The sequence below is a fragment of the Vidua macroura genome, chromosome 28 (genome assembly GCF_024509145.1).
Source record: "Vidua macroura isolate BioBank_ID:100142 chromosome 28, ASM2450914v1, whole genome shotgun sequence".
Lineage (NCBI taxonomy): Eukaryota > Metazoa > Chordata > Aves > Passeriformes > Viduidae > Vidua > Vidua macroura.
In genome coordinates, this window is record NC_071598.1 from 5,001 (window position 1) to 9,450 (window position 4,450).

At 50.5% G+C, this 4,450-nt stretch overlaps 1 long non-coding RNA gene across 1 annotated transcript; it reads right to left on the reverse strand.

Annotated features, from left to right (window-relative positions):
* Nucleotides 1–3,865: 3,865 nt before the first annotated feature.
* Nucleotides 3,866–4,180, reverse strand: LOC128820090 (uncharacterized). Its single transcript, XR_008440816.1, has 3 exons — nt 4,151–4,180; nt 4,029–4,069; nt 3,866–3,947 (listed from the first exon to the last, which is right to left on the reverse strand). It is a non-coding gene; the product is annotated as an uncharacterized LOC128820090 (long non-coding RNA).
* Between the last annotated feature and the right edge of the window lie 270 nt (nt 4,181–4,450).

Sequence of the window (4,450 nt, forward strand, 5' to 3'; positions counted from 1 at the left end):
AAGAGAGAGTTAGGAGAGAAAGAGAGAGTTAGGAGAGAAAGAGAGAAAGAGTTAGGAGAGAAAGAGAGTTAGGAGAGAGAGAAAGAGAGGAGAGAAAGAGAGAAAGAGAGAGGAAAAGAAATAGGAAAAGAATGGCAGAGAGTAAAAAATGAGAAGGGTTACAGTGAAAAAGAAAGAGGGTGAGAGTGAGAAAGAGGACAAAAGAATAGAGAAAAAAAAGAAGAGAAGCTGGAGAGAAAAAGAAATAAAGAGTAAAAGCATCAACTAGAGAGAAAAATAAATAGTTAGAAATACTGAAATAGACAAACAGAAGAAAAGACATACAGGGAAATAGAGAAGCAGAGAGAGACACTTAGAAACAGTGAGAAACAGAAACAAAGTTAGGGATGGACAGAAATGACGAGACAAAGAAAACTAAGAGAAGAAGCAAAGGAAGAAATACAGTGGGGAAAAAAAAATGACTAAACCACACCAAAAAAACACAGGAGCCAAAGGGGGAGGGGGAGGGAGCGGGGGGCATCATTATTAGGGTTGATTCAACTTTATTGAATGAATTCTTTTATTTACACTCCAGCAAAACGCATGGAAACGATGTATACAAATGGGAGCGTAGATACAATCCGTACGCTGACCGGTAGAAATCCCGCTTACGTACTGAGCCGTATGTGGAAATGCGGCGCCAAATGCAAACACGGAACGATACGGGGCGATAGAAACCTAACGCATATTAACACAATATAACCTTTTTTCTATTTACATTACATTTTGTTTGATTGTTAGAGGAAAGACCAAAACAAAAATAGCACACAGAAACCAACAGTCATCCACCGTGACCGCCTCCTTCACATTGCACGCAAACTCACCGTCGCTCTCGTTGCAACCGCTCCGTTAAGCCCCGGCAATCGTTGTTCCTCGGGAACGTGGTTCCCGGGAGCCTCCGAAAAAATCCTCCTGCCTGACGAAAACCCCGGTCCCGGGACGGTCCGCCTCCGAACTTTGGCGATGAACTTCGCCTCGCGGACCGACCGGGACCGAGGAAAAAAAAACCCAGCCGGGGGGAAAAAAAAAAAAACCCCCCGGCTGGGGATTTTTTATTCTAAATTTAAAAATGAGCTGAAAAACCTGAAAGGCAAAGGCCATACGCACAAGGTTAGAACCGGTCCACACGCACACACACACAAACACACACGCACGGAGCCCTCCTTCAGCTTACCCACAAACCCACCCTCGCTCTCGTCTCAACCGCTCCCCTAACCCCCGGCCGTCGACACGCCTGCACGACGCTCCTCGGGAACGTGGTTCCCGGGAGCCTCCGAAAAAATCCTCCTGCCTGACGAAAACCCCGGTCCCGGGACGGTCCGCCTCCCAACTTTGGCGATGAACGTCGCCTCGCGGACCGGCCGGGACCGAGGAAAAAAAAACCCAGCCGGGGGGAAAAAAAAAAAAACCCCCCGGCTGGGGATTTTTTATTCTAAATTTAAAAATGAGCTGAAAAACCTGAAAGGCAAAGGCCATACGCACAAGGTTAGAACCGGTCGACACGCACACAAACACACGCACACGGAGCCCTCCTTCAGCTTACCCACAAACCCACCCTCGCTCTCGTCTCAACCGCTCCCCTAACCCCCGGCCGTCGACACGCCTGCACGACGCTCCTCGGGAACGTGGTTCCCGGGAGCCTCCGAAAAAATCCTCCTGCCTGACGAAAACCCCGGTCCCGGGACGGTCCGCCTCCCAACTTTGGCGATGAACGTCGCCTCGCGGACCGGCCGGGACCGAGGAAAAAAAAACCCAGCCGGGGGGAAAAAAAAAAAAAACCCCCCGGCTGGGGATTTTTTATTCTAAATTTAAAAATGAGCTGAAAAACCTGAAAGGCAAAGGCCATACGCACAAGGTTAGAACCGGTCCACACGCACACACACGCAAACACACACGCACGGAGCCCTCCTTCAGCTTACCCACAAACCCACCCTCGCTCTCGTCTCAACCGCTCCCCTAACCCCCGGCCGTCGACACGCCTGCACGACGCTCCTCGGGAACGTGGTTCCCGGGAGCCTCCGAAAAAATCCTCCTGCCTGACGAAAACCCCGGTCCCGGGACGGTCCGCCTCCCAACTTTGGCGATGAACGTCGCCTCGCGGACCGGCCGGGACCGAGGAAAAAAAAACCCAGCCGGGGGGAAAAAAAAAAAAACCCCCCGGCTGGGGATTTTTTATTCTAAATTTAAAAATGAGCTGAAAAACCTGAAAGGCAAAGGCCATACGCACAAGGTTAGAACCGGTCAACACCCACTCACGCCTGCAGACGCAAGCTCTCACAGACAGACACGGACAATCACGCTCTCTCGCACGCTCTTCCGCTTACACGCTGACCGCGACCCTTACTTGAAACGCTACGTTGACGCTTCGACGCGTCTTCTGACCGCGGCTCTTCGATGTCCGGCGGTAGATTCCGGGATAACGTGTAGGGATCCGGGGACCTGCGAGACGACAGAGACGACGGGAGGCGGTCGACGAGTGACTATCTGACGGCTAGGAGCTGTTCCCGCTCCGGGCCCATAAATTTTGTACCCAAAACCCCCATAGAAGACAGATGAACTGTAAAGTTTTATAACTGCTCTACCTAACCGTGACTACGTGCCTGGGCAGGGCAGCTCCGATCGTAAGTGGCGCGACAGAGGCGTGTACAACATAAGCCAAGGTAGGTACATACAATATATGCACAATATAAGCCAACGTAGGTACATACAGTATAAGTGCATACAATATAAACCGACATAGGTACATACGACATAAGTACATACAATATAAGCACATACAGTATAAGCCAACATAGGTAGGTACAACCTAAGCACGTACAATATATGCCGACGTAGATACAATATAAGCGAGGACTTGACGTAACTCTCCGGAAGATTAATTGTTGAGCCCTATACCCTTTGAGAAGGCGCAAGCTACGGAACTACTGCGGTCAGGTGATGAGGGTCTAATATGCTCCCTCTAGAAGTCCAAGAGAATAGCATGTGAAGAGAAGGCGCTACCAAAGGTGAGAAGGAAGATGGATGAGAACGTCTCCTGTACTTCTTCCCGTCTCAAAAAGTAAAAATGTAACGATGCCGGAATAAGCGATATCCAGGAAGGTACACGAGTAAAATATGGCCGATACGGCAGAGAACAATGCCGATAAAGCCTCGAGATGTAACAAAGGCCTATGACGCAGAAATCAATGGACACGGACGACATAACACGGACACGGACGACATAACACAGACACGGACGACATAACACAGACACGGACGACATAACACAGACACGGACGACATAACACAGACACGAGTGGAAACTGCCTGGCAGTTCCACCTTATGGACCCAAGATTGCTAGTCCAAGATGAGTCATAGGCCGATGATGCCAAAGGAAAGAAAGCCCTAGGGCAATAGCATGTGATGATGAAATTTAACTCCTTTCAAGATGTTAGTGCCAAAGGACTTAAGAGGAAGCCTAAGAAGCTCAGTAGGCCTAGACAAGAAAGCGATGACTACGGCGTGACCGTGGCTAGAGCTCCGGACGTGAAGGCGGGCTCCTCGGGTGAAAAGATCCACGACGACGTCGAGAGTTGAAGAAGGCCGCCGACGCAAACCTCGCGAGGACGCGAAGATGGATCGGAACTGCCCTGCCCGGCGAAGACTCTGGTGAGGCTGAGGAGAAACCCTCTCCCTCTGCTTCCGAGGGGCCCGTCCCACTATGGGCCTCTCCTCTAAGCTAACATCTAATTGTCTCCTGTGATAGTAAAGGTTTTTCCCCTTCTCCCACCTACTGGCCCCGACACTTAGCTTTTGCAAGACGACCGGACAAAATCCATCGTCAGCCGGACGTGGACGGCGACACGTTCTCTACGTCCGCTTCGGTGCTGCCGTTTCCAAACTTCAGCTATGCGCCTCCTCACGGTACCTAAGACAAAACAGAAAATGCAACTAGCGCCCTGCAAAAGAGGAATCCCCGGAACTCTGACGCACCGCTGCCCCGGCTCACCTGAAATCTTGATGCGACTCAACAGGCTGCCAGGAGGATACCTACAAAAGGAAAAGGTACAGGCTTAGCGTGCTGCCGCATAACGGTCACCTATGAGTCACCCTGCCTAAATGCCGACTCACCCGCTTGACTCTGTTCCTTCACACGCCTAGAGCAGCAATGACACCTGCAAAGAAACAAAGCAAAAAAAACCACACTGAGATACTAAGAAAAGACCACCACCCTGACCCGACAAGTACGCCCACCTACACCTTAAGCTTGCACCCACCTGGCCTCAGACACCTGGGATCAGAGACATCTCGCAACAGGACTGCCTAAAATAAAAAAAATAAAAAAAAAAAAAAAAGGGGATGCTTAGACTTTCACCAGAAACTGAGACCTGTGCGAGAACAACTGCCTCTGTCCACTGCTCACCTGGCACA